This window comes from Trachypithecus francoisi, unplaced genomic scaffold, assembly GCF_009764315.1.
Source record: "Trachypithecus francoisi isolate TF-2019V2 unplaced genomic scaffold, Tfra_2.0 Lachesis_group0, whole genome shotgun sequence".
Taxonomy (NCBI): Eukaryota; Metazoa; Chordata; class Mammalia; order Primates; family Cercopithecidae; genus Trachypithecus; species Trachypithecus francoisi.
This window is the reverse complement of record NW_022681453.1, coordinates 134256292-134274146: the sequence shown is the minus strand read 5'-3', so window position 1 is coordinate 134274146 and position 17855 is coordinate 134256292. Positions and strand designations below refer to the sequence as shown.

The 17855-nt window shown below is 43.7% G+C and overlaps 1 pseudogene; it reads right to left on the bottom strand.

The window, feature by feature from the left end:
* LOC117078567 overlaps window positions 1-17855 on the bottom strand; it is a 28679-nt pseudogene that overhangs the window by 8234 nt on the left and 2590 nt on the right.

Here is a 17855-nt window from a genome sequence, read left to right as displayed (position 1 = left end):
ACGAAAATGACTATTCTGTGTACCTCACATGCATAGAATTATACAATATTTCCCTTTCGTATCTGACTGTATTCACTTAGCATAAAGTTTCCCAGGTTCATCCATGTTGTATGTGTTTGTACTTCATTCGTTTTATGGCTGAATATATCCCATTATATACCACATTTTGTTTATCTGTTCATGAGTTGGCGAACATTTCAGTTGTTTCTACTTTTTAGTCAAGAAAAAAATAGGTGAATTGGACTTCATAAAATGAAAAACTTTTGTGTATCAAAGGACACCATGAAGAGAATGAAAAGGCAACCCACAGAATGGGAGAAAATCTTTGCAAATCATGTATCAGGTAAGTGATTAATATCCAGAATACATAATGAACTCCTACAACTCAACAGCAAAACCAAACAACCCAATTAAAAATGGACAAAGGGCTTGAATAGCCATTTCTCCAAAGATACCCAAATGACTAATAAATACATGAAAAGATGCTCAACATCACTAATCATTAGGGAAATGCAAATAAAAACCACAATGAATGTCACTTCCCATGTATTAGGATAGCTATGTTTTAAAAAAAAAAAAAAGTATTGGCAAGGATATGGAGAAACTAGAACTCTCACATTTTGCTGGTGGAAATGCAAAATGGTGCAACCACTTTGGGTACAGTTTGATATTTTTCCAAAAAGTTAAACAAAATTACCATATGATTCTACAATTCCACTTCTAGGTGTATACCCCAAAGAACTGAAAACATAAACAGGCGTGCGTATACATGTGTTTATAGTAGCACCATTCACAATAGCCAAAAGGTGGAAACAGCCTAAATGTCCCTCAACAGATTAATAGATAAACAAATTTTGGTATATAAATACTGTGGAATATTATTCAGCTATAAAAAGAAATGAAGTACTGATGCATACTACAACATGGCTGAAACTCCAGAGCATTATGCTACATTATGAAAGAATCCAGACAAAAAAGGTCACATATTATACGACTCTGTATACTTGAAATATCTAGAATCGATAAATTCATAGAGACAGGGCCGGGCTTGGTGGCTCACGCCTGTAATCCCAGCACTTTGGCAGGCCACGGTGGGCTGATCGCCCGGGGTCAGGAGTTAGAGACCAGCCTGGCCAAAATGGCGAAGCCTGGTGTCTACTAAAAATACAAAAAATAGCCAGGCATGATGGCAGGCATCTGTAGTCTCAGCTACTTGGGAGGCTGAGGCAGGAGAATTGGTTGACCTGGGAGACAGGTTGCAGTGAGTTGAGATAGCGCCACTGCACTCCAGCCTGGGTGACAGAGTGAGATCCTATCTCAAAAAAAAAAAAAAATCATGGAGATAGAATGCAGATTGATGGTTGTCAATGGCAAAGGGGAGAGGGAATGGAAGGAACAGCTTAATGGGTAAGGGGTTTTATCATAGAGTGATGGAAATGCTTTAGAGCTAGGTAGAGGTAGTGGTTGCCTAACATGGTGAATGTATTGAATGCCACTGAATTGTTCATTTTAAAATAGTTAGGGCTGCGTGCGGTGGCTCAAGCCTGTAATCCCAGCATTTTGGGAGGCCAAGGCGGGCAGATCACTTGAGGTCAGGAGTTTGGAACCAGCCTGGCCAGTATGGCGAAACACCATCTCTACTAAAAATACAAAAACTTAGCTGGGCGAGGTGGTGCACGCCTATAATCCCAGCTACTTGGGAGGCTGAGGCAGGGGAATTGCTTGAACACAGGAGGCAGAGGTTGCAGTGGAGCTGACATCATGCCACTGCACTCCAGCCTGGGTGACAGAGCAAGACTTTGTCTCAAAAATAAATAAATAAATAATATAAAATAAAATGGTTGGGCTGGACCAGGTGTGTTGGCTCATGCCTGTAATCCCAGTACTTTGGGAGGCTGATGGGAGTGGATCACCTGAGGTCAGGAGTTCAAGACCAGCCGGCCAACATAGTGAAACCCTGTCTCTACTAAAAATACAAATATTGGACTCCCTGTAGTCTCAGTTACTTAGGAGGCTGAGGCAGGAGAATCACTTGAACCCAGGAGGTGGATGTTGCAGTGAGCTGAGATCACGCCAATGCACTCCAGCCTGGGCAACAGAGTAAGCCTCCATCTTAAAAAAATAATAAAAATCAAATGAAATGGTTAGGCTGGCACAGTGGCTCACGCCTGTAATCCCAGCACTTTGGGAGGCTGAGGTGGGTGGATCACCTGAGGTCAGAAGTTCGAGACCAGCCCAGTCAACATGGTGAAACCCCATCTCTACTAAAATTACAAAAGCCAGCAAGGCATGGTGATGTGAACCTGTGATCCCAGCTACTCTAGAGGCTGAGGCATGAGAATCACTTGAACTTGGGAGGCAGAGGCTACAGTGAACCAGGACTGCGCCACCACACTCCAGCCTGGGCAACAGACTAAGACCCCTGTCTCAAAACAATAAATAAATAAATAAATAAATAAATAAATAAATAAATAAATAAAATGAAATAAATACAATGGTTAATTTTTTTTTTTTTTTTTTTTTTTTTGAGACGGAGTTTCGCTCTGTCGCCAGGCTGGAGTGCAGTGGCCGGATCTCAGCTCACTGCAAGCTCTGCCTCCCGGGTTCACGCGATTCTCCTGCCTCAGCCCCCGAGTAGCTGGGACTACAGGCGCCCGCCACCTCGCCCAGCTAGTTTTTTGTATTTTTAGTAGAGACGGGGTTTCACCGTGTTAGCCAGGATGGTCTCGATCTCCTGACCTCGTGATCCGCCCGTCTTGGCCTCCCAAAGTGCTGGGATTACAGGCTTGAGCCGCCGTGCCCGGCCAATGGTTAATTTTAAGTTATGTGAATTTCACCTCAATAAATAAATAAATAAATTAATTAATTAATTTATTTATTTATTTATTTTGAGATGGAATCTTGCTCTGTCGCCAGGCTGGAGTGCTGTGGTGTGATCTTGGCTCACTGCAACCTCTGACTACCAGGTGCAAGTGATTCTCCTGCCTCAGCCCCCGAGTAGCTGGGATTATAGGCACATGCCACCATGTCCAGCTAATTTTGTATGTATTTTTAGTAGAGACAGGGTTTCATCAAGTTGGCCAGGATGGTCTCAATCTCCTGACCTCATGACCTGCCCACCTCGGCCTCCCAAAGTGCTGGGATTACAGGCATGAGCCACCTCACCCAGCCAATAAATTATTTTTAAAAATATTATCTTAGGCAAGGAGCAGTGACTCACACCTATAATCCCAGCACTTTGGGAGGCCAAGGCAGGTGGATCACCTGAGGTCAGGAGTTCGTGACCAGCCTGGCCAACATGGCAAAATCCTGTCTCAACTAAAAATATAAAAATTAGGGCCAGGCGCAGTGACTCACGCCTGTAATCCCAGCACTTTGGGAGACCGAGGCAGGTGGATCACCTGAGGTCAGGAGTTCAAGACCAGCCTGACCAACATAGAGAAACCCTGTCTCTACTAAAAATACGAAATTAGCAGGGCATGGTGGCACATGCCTGCAATCCCAGCTCCTTGGGAGGCTGAGGCAGGAGAATGGCTTGAACCCAAGAGGCAGAGGTTGCAGTGAGCCAAGATCATGCCATTGCACTCCAGCCTGGGCAACAAGAGTGAAATTCAGTCTCAAAAAAAAAAAAAAAAAATCAAAAAAAAAAAAAATATATATAAATTAGCTGGGTGTGGTGGTGTGTGCTTGTAGTCCCAGCTACCCAAGAGGCTGAGGCATGAGAATCACTTGAACCGGGGAGGCAGAGGTTGCAGTGAGCCGAGATCATGCCACTGCACTTCAGCCTGGGGGATAGAACAAGACTCTGTCTCCAAAAAATAAAAATAAAAAATAAAATAAAAATAAAACATTATATTGGTCTATTAAGGCTGCTATAAAGAAATACCTTAGACTGGGTAATTTGTAAATAATAGAAATTTAAGGCTGGGTGCAGTGGCTCACGCCTGTAATCCCAACACTTTGGGAGGCTGAGGTGGGTGGATCACCTGAGGTCAGGAGTTCGAGACCAGCCTGGCCAACATGGTGAAACCCTGTCTCTACTAAAAATACAAAATTAGCTGGGCATGGTGGTGCATGCCTGTAATCTCAGCTACTCGGGAGGCTGAGGCAGGGGAATCACCTGAGCCAGGGAGGCAGAGGTTGCAGTCAGCCAAGGTTGTACCACTGAACTCCAGCCTGGGTGACAAAGTAAGACTATGTCTCAATACATACATACATATATCAAAATAAAAATAAATAGAAATTTATTTATCACAGTTCTGGAGGTTGGGAAGTCCAAGATCAAGGCACCAGCAGATTTAGTGTCTGGTGATGACTTGCTCTCTGCTTCATCAACGGCACCTCTTTGCTACATCCTCACATGGTGGAAATGTAGAAGGGCAAAGAGGACTAACAGACTCACTCAAACCCTTTTATAAGGCTAATCCCTCATGGATGGGATTAGTCATGACCCAATCACCTCATAAAGGCCCTGCCTCTTACTAATACTGTGTTGGGAATTTTCAGTATGAATTTTGGAGGGACACAAACATTCAAATCATATCAAATGAATATCCAAGTACCTTATTTTCCTTGAAGTGGTTGTAAATGGTACTGCATTTTATTGTTGTTGTTGTTGTTGTTTTTGTTTGTTCATTTTTGTTTTGAGACAGGGTCTTGCTCTGTTGCCCAGGCTAGAGTACAGTGGCACAATCTCAGCCCACTGCAGCCTCAACTTCCTGGGCTTAAGCTATCCTCTCACCTCAGACTTCTGAGTAGCTGGAACTACAGGCACACGCCACTATGCCCAGTGAATTTTTGTAGTTTTTGTAGAGATAGGGTTTCGCCATGTTGCCCAGGCTGGTGTTGAACTCCTGACCTCAAGTGATTCACCTGCTTAGACCTCCCAAAATACTTGGATTATAGGTGTGAGCCACTGTGCCCAGTGGTTCTGTGTTTTGAAAGTATGGGGTTTTGGCCGGGCGCGGTGGCTCAAGCCTGTAATCCTAGCACTTTGGGAGGCCGAGACGGGCGGATCACGAGGTCAGGAGATCGAGACCATCCTGACTAACACGGTGAAACCCCGTCTCTACTAAAAACTACAAAAAACTAGCCGGGCGAGGTGGCGGCGCCTGTAGTCCCAGCTACTCGGGAGGCTGAGGCAGGAGAATGGCGTGAACCCGGGAGGCGGAGCTTGCAGTGAGCTGAGATCCGGCCACAGCACTCCAGCCTGGGTGACAGCGCGAGACTCCGTCTCAAAAAAAAAAAAAAAAAAAAAGAAAGTATGGGGTTTTTTGTTTTGTTTTGTTTTTGAGACAAAGTTTCGCTCTTTCACCCAGGCTGGAGTGCAGTGGTAGGATCTCGGCTCAGCGCAACCTCCACCTTCTGGTTTCAAGTGATTCTCCTGCCTCAGCCTCCAGAGTTGCTGGGATTACAGGTGCCCGCCACCACGCCTGGCTAATTTTTGTAATTTTTTTCTATTTCCAAGACCATCTCTATTACTTCTCGGGCCATATTTTTTATGTTTATTTATCTTTGTCTTTCATGAATAGTTTTTCCTCAAATGTGTGGAGTCTCTTGGTTGACTAATCATATCTAACAATGAAGAGACAGGGAGGCTGAATGAGCTGGCTCTGCACACATTAAGCTAGTTGAATGGGTTTAATTGGCAAGGAGATGGGGAGGGAGTCAAATGTCATGAAGAGGAGGGCTTTACTCTGGCACATACATCTTTTCTAACTAGCATATTGCCACCATGAAGACCGAATCTTCCTGAGTGAAGCTCTGGAAACACTGTGTCTGAATCCCACATTTTTCATTACATGAGCCAGTACATCTCCATTTAAGCTAATTTGAGTCAGGTTCTCTCTTACTTAAAACCAAAAGCATTTTAATCTGCTTTAAATTTCCTTCACTTAACCCGAAATAAATCTCTTTCCATATCATATAGTGTCCAGCAATTCCTTATGGCTAATGGTCCATGGAGAGTAAAAACAAAGCTAGATCTTTTGTTTTGTTTTTTTGGAAAAAAAAAAAACAACAAAACAGAGTCTCGCTGTGTCACCCAGGCTGGAGTGTAGTGGCGCGATCTTGGCTCACTGCAACCTCCACTGCCTGGGTTCAAGTCATTCTCCTGCCGTCTGAGTAGTGGGGATCACAGCCTTCTGAGTAGCTGGGATTATAGGCATGCACCACCACTCCTGGCTATTTTTGTATTTTTAGTAGAGACGGAGTTTGGCCATGTTGGCCAAGCTGGTCTCGAACTCCTGACCTCAAGTGATCCGCCCGCCTCAGTCTCCAAAAATGTTGGGATTACAGGTGTGAGCCATTGCGCCTGGCCAAGGATAGTTCTTTTGAATTGTTTGCTAATCATCAATAGTCACCGTTTTAGGGTGATGGAATTATGGGTGACAAGTTTTTACTCTTTTCTGAAAAAGTGATAACATGTTTTTGGAACTTTAAAAAACCTTGCTATGTCATCTTTATATAAGTCCACTAAGAAGAGATTTTTTTTAAAAGCACCTGCAGTATGTAAGGCCCTATGGAGAAAGCAAAGATGAATAAATCTCTGTCCCTAAAGAGGAGGAATACAGAAGGAATACACATGAAGGAGGGAGGGCCTGATTGATTATGAACCGAGTTGCGTATGGTCTTCTTTGCTTGACCTCAGCTAATGTAAAGATAAATCTCTATATGATATTTAGAAGTCATTAAAGTTGGATCTGTAAACGTGCTAAGCTTGAGTGCAATTTCCATCCAGAGCCTGCCAGTAAGTCATGTAGCTGCACACTCCCACCGCACGGTGGCGGCATACCTAAATGGAAGCAGCAGCTCCTGGTGTAACAAGTCCCTGCAGGACTGAAGCTAGGGAAAAGAAGCAACAATGATGTCACCATAGGAAACAAACACCTTTACAAGTGTGGCAGTGGTTCAAGATGGCTGTCAGCAGAGTCCTGGAAGCACTTTCTTATTCTTATCATCATACCACCTCAGTTGTCCCTACACAACTCTCTCCTCATAGTTCCCCTTTAAGAAAACTTTATTATAATTATTTTATTTCATTTGTTGTCTTACTTGCCACCCCTACCATTCTCACCATCAGAGACCACTGCAGACTATCTGACCTTTGGGCCTTTAGTTTCATTTCCAGACTATTCTTCCTTTTTCCTCTCCTTCCCTATAAGAATTAGTTTCCCAGGTCAAATGCAAATTCCTTAGCCATCCTGCTGAAAATTATTTTCCTCCAGTCCTAAGCTCTTATGATGATAAGCTTATTGTCATGAATACTAATTTGTAATTATATCCAGTAGCTTCCTGACTTTGGTTTAATTACTGATCTATGCTGTTTATTCATTCATTCCACAAGCATTGTGTCAGCAAAGTGCCAGGGAGCTAGGAACATAGAATGAACAAGATAAAATCCTAGACTTTGAGGTGCTCACTGTCTAGTGACAGATGACAGTTATAAAATGATGTGATAAGGGCTTTAATAGGGCATGAATAAGGAGTATTGAGCAGGGAGTGGTGAAAATGGAGAGGCTAGGCTGGCTATCTGGGACAGTCCAGGTTTACACATGGGAGGTAATGATAAAGACGAGTCATAAAGGACTCATCACAAGCTTTTGGAATTTGCCAGATAGAAGGAAGTGGGAATGTCACATCAGGCCACAAAAATAACAATTCATGAAAATACCACTAGTTCTTCAAACTGGAGTTCCGTAAGGTCAGGGCAAACAAGGCGTAGGATAGCTTCAGGCTTCCTCAGCTTGTCAACTAGATCTAATAGAGGTATTTGGTTTTATTTGTGGTAATAAACTTGCCAACCTCTCTGGCCTGTCTGTGGCTGAGTTTTATGTGGTAGACACTGTGCCGAAATTTTGAATTAGTTGAACAGGAACTTTCACATAATTAAATCAAGTTTTCCAGTCTCTATCAGAAAATCAAAAGTTTTTTTTGACATCAAGCCCACCATCTCCATGGCAACAATTAGCTGGCGCCACTTTAGAAGGAGCCTGGCTGTCCCAGTTTGCTGTAGACCTTACCTCTCCTGGGCACTTACACCTACCTGGCCAGACACATTTAGTTGGGATATTTGCCTGACCTCTGTAGACAGCTGAATGTGACCTCTGTTTTCAGACATCTGGGGGCCCCAGTTACAGGAGTAGGCCAAGATTCTTAAGAAATCTGGTGCAGAACCCCTTTGTGGAGGTGATAATGAAGGGGAAGAAGGAAGCGGGGAGCAGGAGTTGACCCAGCTGCTGAGGTTGGTTGTGTAGAGCGCCACCTAGAGGGGGACGGGTCAGAGCACCGAAAGAGAAAGAGGCAGCAGTCCCTTCTGTGGCTGGGGCCTACAGGAGGAACAGAATGATGCATAAAGATGCCCAGGACCCATTCGTTGGACATTAATCCTGACCTGTGGGGGTAAGAGTGATAGGTCTACTCCTGATTGTCCTGGGAGCTGGGGCAAGAGTTCAAATGGAGATCCAGAGCCCACAGCCTGCTCCCTTTCTCTTCATAGCCTTACCTCTGTCCTACAGAATAAGATACATATGTGTGTGGCCACCCCAGGCCATAAGTCCAAGTTCTGTCCACAGCTTCCCTAGTTGCTGGCAAATAGCTGGCCCTTGGTCAACTGTTGAAACTGGGGGTATGTGCACTGGTACGTGGCTCACTCTCAGAAAGATAGACACAAAAACCAGGCCTGACCATACTCTTAAATAAGTCTCAGAGCTGTTTTGGCAGGGAATTTTGGGGTCTAGGTACCGCAAACGTGTTCTAGAAGCTAGGTGTGGACTCTAGATGGGCACATCCCCTTGGGCTGGTAGACTCCTCATCCCTTATGGAGGGGCATGGTCAGAAGACAGCCAGCGTCCTAGAGCCTTATAAACTCGAGGGCAATGGCTGAAATATTATCAGGAACAGGGATGCACTTGGGTTACTATGGGTAATGGGGTCTGTGTTAGTTTGCTAGGCCTACTGTAACAGAGTACCACAAATGGGTGGCTTCAAACAACAGATACTTATTCTCTCACAGTTCTGGAGGCTAGAAGTCCAAAATTAAGGTGTTGGCAGGATTCGTTGTTTCTGAGGGCTCTGAGGGAGAATCTATTCCACACCTCTCTCCTGGTTTTTGGTGACAGCTGGCAATGGTTGGCTTGCAGATGCATCACTCTAATCTCTGCCTCCATCTTCACGTGGCATTCTCTCTGTTTCTCTGTGTATGCACATGGCCATTTTCTTATAAGGATACAAGTTATATTACATTAGGGGCTCCTCCTACTCCAGAATGATTTCATTTTAACTAATTATACCTGCAACAACCCTACTTGCAAATAAGGCCATATTCTGAGGTACAGGGAGTGAAGACTTCAACATATCCTTACTGGGGGAAACAATTCAGCCCACAAGAGAGTCTATCATCAAGTCACAGGCACCGACAAGGGAAGTAGGACTCACAAGTTTGCAGAAACCACCTTGCAACCAGGCCTCCTACAGCTTGGGAACAAGGTAGATGCTCCCCCAGGACAGCTTGGTTCTCCTTGACTTTTTTTTTTTTTAAACGAGGTCTTACTCTGTCACCCAAGCTGGAGTGCAGTGGCATGATCTTGGTTCACTACAACCTCCACCTGCCAGGCTCAAGCGATCCTCCCACCTCAGCCTCCTGAGTAGCTGGGAGCACAGGTGCATGCCACCACCCCTGGCTAATTTTTTGTCTTTTTGGTAGAGACAGGGTTTCACCATGTTGCCCAGGATGGCTCATTGACTTGTGCTAATAGATCATCTAATAGCACGGTGCCCCAGTCCCTCCTCATCAACTTCAATCACTTCTGCTGCTTTCCCAAGCAACTGCCTTCACTCTGTATTTTTTTCTTGACCTGATGGCTTCAGCTGAATCTGGTTCTGTGGCCCCTGTAGTTGCTCTTTCATTGTTTTTCATCTTTTGCTGCCACTACCAGTTGCCCCTAACCTGCAGTTCAAATTGCTGAGAGATGGTCTGGTCCAGAAAATTGCTCTGGTCTCTGTTGGCATAGCTTTCTCACCAGTTTGCCTCAGGGGAAAATGGATAATCTGCATATTGGCTGCCCTAGGGATAGGCGCCTGCCCACTCAGGTCCAAGTAGCTGTGTCCCTGGTATCCATGGCCAGTTATCTCGGAGGAAGCAGCCTAAGTGGTTTATTAGCAGTGGCTAAGGGCAGGACAGTTGCCCATTGCTCCTCCTAAGACAAGGTTTCCAAACCTTGGCCTTACTGACATTTTCGGCTGAATAACTCGTTGTGGAGTACTGACCTGTCCGTTCTAGACTGTTTAGCAGCATCCCTGGCCACCACCTAACAGATGCCAGAAGAACCCTTTCCCCTTCCTGCAGAATTATGACAATTGAAAATGTTTATAGACTTTGCCAAATATTCCCTGGGGTAAAAATCACCCTTGGTTGAGAACCACTGTTCTAAGGGTATGGGAGGTACCAGAATTAGCCCATCCATGTGGGTGTAGTAGGTAGTTAGGACTGTGAGTGTGAAGGCTACTGATTATATATCTGCCCTCTCAGGGCTGGCTCAGAGACTGAGAGAAGTAGCTTCTGCTAAGGACGGGGCTCAGATAGAGCATTGATGGGTTCATAGATGAATGGCTGTGCTCATTCAAAATGGGGAAATCAAGACAGAGTAGTGTGTGTGTGTGTGTGTGTGTGTGTGTTGCAGCTGCACGGACCTGAGTGAGCATGTTCATTGGTTTACTCTTTGTGTATGTATACATTTTCAAGAATGTGCAATTCTCTGTGTGGGCGAAGGTGTCTGTGTGAGGGCATATATATATGTGTGTGTATCTCAAGGTTGGACTGTAAATAGTCCATGCTGCCCCTCCTATGTTATCACGATAGATTAGTGTCATATGTGACACACCTCATTGGCATCCTCAGATTCTTACCCTTATACAAGGTAAGAATCAGTTCCACTGAAGTTGAAATGGAAAACAACTTCTGCTTCAGTGTTTTTGTTTGTTTGTTTGTTTTGTTGTTGTTGTTGCTGCTGTATAAACCTGTCTGCTTCTAAGCATATGTAATAGATAATGCTCCCAGTGGTCTCCAGTGACATCATCCTAGAGCATCAGAATCCAGGATGGACTAAGCTCAGGGTCCAGGAGACACACAGCCAAGCCTATTCTGAACTTGTCTCTATTTTCTAGCGTTAGCCTTTTGACCAACTGGTTATATAGCAGATTGCTTAACTTTTAATTTCTTTAGTTTTCCTTTCTGTAAAATACAGGTATTAATACCCTTCTTAGAAGACTGTTTTAAGAACAACTTACATTATCATAAGGAATTTAAAGAATAGTGCTTCAGAAATGTTGAGTGAAGATAAATTGTCCTTCCTCTTGTACTTGCATTATTTAAGTTCTTCTCTTTAAAAAAAAATCAACTGATATTTATTTCTGTACTGCATGCTCCTGATCATGTAAGTAGTTGTCTTTTTTACTTGGTTAGCTATCTGGGTACATAGAGTTTGGTCTGTGGTCTTCCCTTGGTATAGTGGCTACCATGGCATAACTCAATAGGCATTTGTTTCTGTTGATTTTGTTTTTTTGGTTTTTTGTTTTTGTTTTTGTTGTTGTTTTTTTTTTTTTTAGACAGAGTCATGCTCTATTACCCAGGCTGGCGTGACCTCAGCTCACTGCAACCTCTGCCTCCTGGGTTCAAGTGATTCTCCTGCCTCAGCCTCCCAAGTAGCTGCGATTACAGGCACCTGCCATCACGCCCAGCTAATTTTTTTTTTTTTAATTTTTAAAATTTTTTATGTTTTGAGATGGAGTTTCGCTCTCATTGCCCAGGCTGGAGTGCAATGGTGGGATCTTGGCTCACTGCAACCTCTGCCTCTTGGGTTCAAGTGATTCTCCTGCCTCAGCCTCCTGAGTACCTGGGATTACAGGCATGTGCCACCACGCCCAGTTAATTTTGTATTTTTAGTAGAGACGGGATTTCTCCATGTGGTCAGGGTGGTCTTGAACTCCCGACCTCAGGTGATCTGCCCACCTTGGCCTTCCAAAGTGCTGGTATTACAGGCATGAGTCACCCACAGCACCCGGCTGTTAATTTTTGTATTTTTACTGGAGATGGGGTTTCACCACGTTGGCCAGGCTGGTCTTGAACTCCTAACCTCAAGTGATCCACCCAGCTCGGCCTTCCAAAGTGCTGGGATTACAGGTGTGAGCCACCATGCCCAGCCTGCTGATGTTTTTGACAGTGATGATTCTGGCCTGCTTACATCCCTAAGATTATCTGACAACTTTCAGTTATTCAGTGTTATTAAAATTGGTCCTTGGATACTTTCAAATGAGAAGAGCTTACCTTTCCTTCAACCAACCACCACATGTGAGAAGCAGAAAGATAGGTGGGGCAAGACAATGCCCTCAAGATATTATAGTAACGGATAAGCCACAGACTCAGAAGGTAGAGACCTGTGGACACCCTGGTTGGGTGATTTTCTTATCCTTTTCTTATCCTTTGAAATTAATACTTTAAAATTTGTGTTCAGTCTGTCTACAGAGGAGAGACTGAGCAGTGTCTGGGCAAAGGCAGTGGACAAAGACTTTGCTGGAATATTAGCCTCTCCTCTGTGGTCCAGGGAATTTTATTTCAGACCTGACTCCTTACACTGCTTATCACAAGCAGAACCCTGCATCTAATAGGACCGATTCCCGTTGAAAAGCAGTTGAGTCACCTTCTATTGTTAGTGAACGTCTCCTTTGGATTGGTTCTCCATCACTCCTGCCTCCAGCCTCCAAACCAATTGGTATTTCCAAATGCTCTTTCCAATCCCATATAAAACTCTCTCCAGAGTTTTGGTAGATAAAACTACTTCATGTTGTTAGCTTTCCAGTAATGTTTTGGGGCTTGTTAGAGGTGAGTAGCATAGGCAGTTGCCCAGACAAATCACCCCTTGATCTGTCTCTGCAGTCTAAGGCCATGAGCGCCAGAGAACAAAAGCCTAGGGAGGTATGGGAGTGGGGATGTGGAATGGGGAGAAAAAGCATTATTGAGCACATTCTCCAAAAGACAGGACTTTCAACCATTTAAAAAAATATTGTAGGACTTTGGTGAATTGAAAACAAGTATTTGTTTTTTTCTCCCTCCTGAAATCCCACTAAATTGTTAAAAGGCATATGGAGAGGAAGAACAGGAGAGAAGGCAACAGCAACAAAAGCCTGAAAGCTGGAAAGCTATTAGAAAAGTGGGAAATAGGCCGGGCACAATGACTCATGCCTGTAATCCCACCTTTTTGGGAGGCCGAGGCGGACAGATGACTTGAGGCCAGAAGTTCGAGATCAGCCTGGCCAACATGGAGAAACCTCATCTCTACTAAAAATACAAAAATTAGAATTGGTAGATCGAGAGTAGGGATTCTTAACCTTTTATGTATTATGAACCTCTTAGCAATCTGATGACATCCATAGACCCCTGCTCAGGATAATCTTTTTATTTTTGTTCTTTATTGATTTTTTTTTTTTTTTTTTGGAGACGGAGTCTCGCTCTGTCGCCCAGGCTGGAGTGCAGTGGCCGGATCTCAGCTCACTGCAAGCTCCGCCTCCTGGGTTCACGCCATTCTCCTGCCTCAGCCTCCCGAGTAGCTGGGACTACAGGCGCCCACCAACTCGCCCGGCTAGTTTTTTGTATTTTTTAGTAGAGACGGGGTTTCACCGTGTTAGCCAGGATGGTCTCGATCTCCTGACCTCGTGATCCACCCGTCTCGGCCTCCCAAAGTGCTGGGATTACAGGTTTGAGCCACCGCGCCCGGCCTCTCTTTATTGATTTTTGAGAAAGTGTTTCACTCTTGTTGCCCAAGTTGGAGTGCAACGGCGTGATCTCGGCTCACTGCAACCTCCCTCTCCCAGGTTCAAGAGATTTTCCTGCCTCAGCCTCCCAAGTAGCTGGGATTTCAGGCTCATGCCACACGCCTAACTAATTTTTTATATTTTTAGTAGAAATGGGGTTTCACCATGTTGGCCAGGCTGGTCTCAAATTACTGACCTCAGGTGATCCCTCCCCACCTTGGCCTCCTAAAGTGCTGGGATTACAGGCATGGGATTAGTCAAACCACCATGCCAGGCCTGATTTTTCTTTTTTTTTTTTTTTTTGAGGCGGAGTCTCGCTCTGTCGCCCAGGCTGGAGTGCAGTGGCCGGATCTCAGCTCACTGCAAGCTCCGCCTCCTGGGTTTACGCCATTCTCCTGCCTCAGCCTCCCCAGTAGCTGGGACTACAGGCGCCCGCCATCTCGCCCGGCTAGTTTTTGTATTTTTAGTAGAGACGGGGTTTCACCGTGTTAGCCAGGATGGTCTCGATCTCCTGACCTCGTGATCCGCCCGTCTCGGCCTCCCAAAGTGCTGGGATTACAGGCTTGAGCCACCGCGCCCGGCCCTGATTTTTCTTTTTAATGCTTACTTTCTCATGTTTGAACAGTGGAAGCCCATTTAAGTTGCTTGCAGGATCCCTGGACACAATCCCATTACTCTTTGGTAGCTTCTTTGCTTTCTGGAACAACAAAATGTCCCAGGCTCAGCTTGTACATTTCTGCCCCAGACTTAGAATCAGTAATTTTCTTTTTAGAGTCTTGGTTTCTTGTAGAGAAGAATGTTGTTTAGAGATCACTTCCTGGTTGCCAGAGGTGCACATTGTTAATGAGCCCAGTAATATCACATCATATCAAAGATGGACAGAATGAATAGAGTTAGGAAATAAATCATGAGTCCATACTGGTATTTCTAATTCAGTTTTCAGATTACAGATTTTTTCCCTCAACTTCTTTCATTTTATATTTGTATTTTTCTCTTATATTGAAAATCTTGGTTTTGAATGACACATTGTCATAATTAATTATTTGCTTATTCTAATTTACACTTATTACTAAGTAATAAAAATACTAAGCAATATTTTTAAATAAATGTTTTTAAAATAGTGTGCCAGTATTACTTAGTAAAAATATGACTATGAAATTCAATATTTTTATTGTTTGTTATCTTTTTCCCTTAGAATACATCCCTGTAGTCAAAATATTGTGTCTTAATGTCACTAGAAATAATTTTTGTGTAGTTATGCTATCTACTTGATATACAGTTAAGTTTAGTTTGTCTCAGTTTGTTTTCAATTTTAGGAACTACTTTTAAAAACTTAAATACAACTTCTCAATTATGTTAAATACATATATGATTATGAAGCTAAAACTATAAAGCAAGGCATATTTAAAGAAGCCTAGCTTCCCTCCTGGTCTCCTCTATCCCTTATCTTCTTATAACTACATATCTCAGTTTTTAGTTTTCTTTCCATTGTTTCTTTCAGAAATCATAAGCAAACACATAAAAATACCCACTTCTACTTACTTCAAAGGTAGCACACTATAAACACTGTTCTCGTCTAGATTTTTCTTACTTAGCAATATTTCCTGGCCTTCAGCCCACAGTCTTTTTTTTTTTTTTTTTTTTTGAGACGGAGTCTTGCTCTGCCACCCAGGCTGGAGTGCAGTGGCTGGCTCTCAGCTCACTGCAAGCTCTGCCTCCCGGGTTCACGCCATTCTCCTGTCTCAGCCTCCCGAGTAGCTGGGACTACAGGCGCCCGCCTCATCGCCCGGCTAGTTTTTTGTATTTTTTAGTAGAGACGGGGTTTCACCGTATTAGCCAGGATGGTCTCGATCTCCTGACCTCGTGATCCGCCCATCTCGGCCTCCCAAAGTGCTGGGATTACAGGCTTGAGCCACCGCGCCCGGCCTAGCCCACAGTCTTATGTAGAGATACTTCTCATTTCTTAGTACAGCTCCATATTTTCCCACAATGTGGATGTACCATAGTTTATTATCAGTTCTTTGTTGATGGATATCTTGTTCCCCAGTGTTAGTAATGAGTAGCTAAGCATCTGAGGAAAATCCATAACAAGGGGAACAAAACAGAAAACAGAAACAGAAAAAGGATCGTGGAGAATGGAGCCTATGCAAAAGGAAAAAAAAAAAAAAACCCTATTAACATCTGCAAGGAGATAATAAAAAATATGTAATCATGAAAAGACAATGGAGTACTCCAACAAAGGAATGCTTATAGAATAAAAAAGAGCTCTTAGAAAAGTTAAAGTATGATATCAAAAACAAAAAACTCATTAAGAAGAAGTGGAAGATAAAGTTGAGAAACTCTCCCAGAAACTAGAGCAAAAAAGGCCAAAAAAGATGGAAAATAGGAGAGAAGTGATTTGAAAATCATATCACAGAGATCAGTCCTGGAAGTTCAATATAGGTTTAAATAATCCTATATTATAGGAATAATTGGATTAAAAAAAGAGAGAGAGAAAGAAAATGGGAAAAAAAATCATCAATAAAATAATTCAAGATATTTTCCCAGACTGAAGAGCTTGAGTGTTGAGACTGAAAGAACCCACTCAGTATCCAGTGGAATCAATGAATGGGCCCACATCAAAGCAGATCATTGTGTAATTTCAAAACACTGGAGAGGAAAAGAAGATTCTTCATGCTTCCAGAGATTAAAAAAAGAAGAAGTCCTATAAAAAGATTGGTGACTGATGCTTGAACCCAGGAGGCGGAGGTTGTAGTGAACCGAGATTGCGCCGTTGCACTCCAGCCTGGACGACAGTGTGAGACTCTGTCTCTAAATAAATAAATAAATAAATATATATATATAAATAAAATTGGTGATTGAATGTTTTCAGAATTCCCAGCAGCAGTACTGGAAGCCAGAAGTCACTGAAGTAATAACTTCAGAATTCTAAAGGAAAATGATTTCTACTTTTTTTTTTTTTTTTTTTGAGATGCAGTCTCCCTCTGTCGCTGAGGCTGGAGTGCAGTGGCGTGATCTTGGCTCACTGCAGTCTCCACCTCCTGGGTTCAAGCGATTCTCCCGCCTCAGCCTCCCGAGTAGCTGAGATTACAAGTTTCCACCACCACGCCTCGCTAATTTTTGCATTTTTGGTAGAGACAGGGTTTTGCCATGTTGGCCAAGCTGGTCTCAAACTCCTGACCTCAGGTGATCCTCCTGTCTTGGCTTCCCAAAGTGCTGGGATTACAGGTGTGAGCCACCATGCCCTGTAGAAAATGATTTCTAGCTGATAATTTTATACCCAGCCAAACTATATTAAGGATAAAGGTTTTCAGACAAGCACAGTCTCAAAAATTTTACCTGATCATGCATAAAACTGAGGGGAAAAAAGCCCCAACAACAAGCAGTAGCAATACCAACATTATTTAGAGATATAAGCATAGGCATCAAAATAATCAGGTAAAAGTTGTAAAAGTGGTTGTTTCTAGGGAAGAAGTCAGGTGGAAGGGGAAAAGCGGCCTGCTCTTTTATTTTATTTTTATTATTTTTTATTGAGATGGAGTCTCGCTCTGTTATCCAGGCTGAAGTGCAGTGGCACAATCTTGGCTCACTGCAACCTCCACCTCCCGGGTTCAAGCGATTCTCCTGCCTCAGCCTCCAGAGTACCTGGGATTACAGGCATGCACCACCACGCCCAGCTAATTTTTGTATGTTTAGTAGAGATGGGGTTTCACCATGTTGGTCAGGCTGGTCTTGAACTCTTGTCTCAGGTGATCTGCCTACCTGGGACTCCCAAAGTGCTGGGATTACAGGCGTGAGCCACTGTGCCTCGGTGAGGCCTGCTCTTTTCACTGTGAATGTATAACTGATAAAAATATAAAAATAGAAGACAGAGAAGAAACAATTTTAAAAAGAAAGATGGCCGGGCGCGGTGGCTCAAGCCTGTAATCCCAGCACTTTGGGAGGCCGAGACGGGCGGATCACGAGGTCAGGAGATCGAGACCATCCTGGCTAATATGGTGAAACCCCGTCTCTACTAAAAATACAAAAAACTAGCCGGGCGAGGTGGC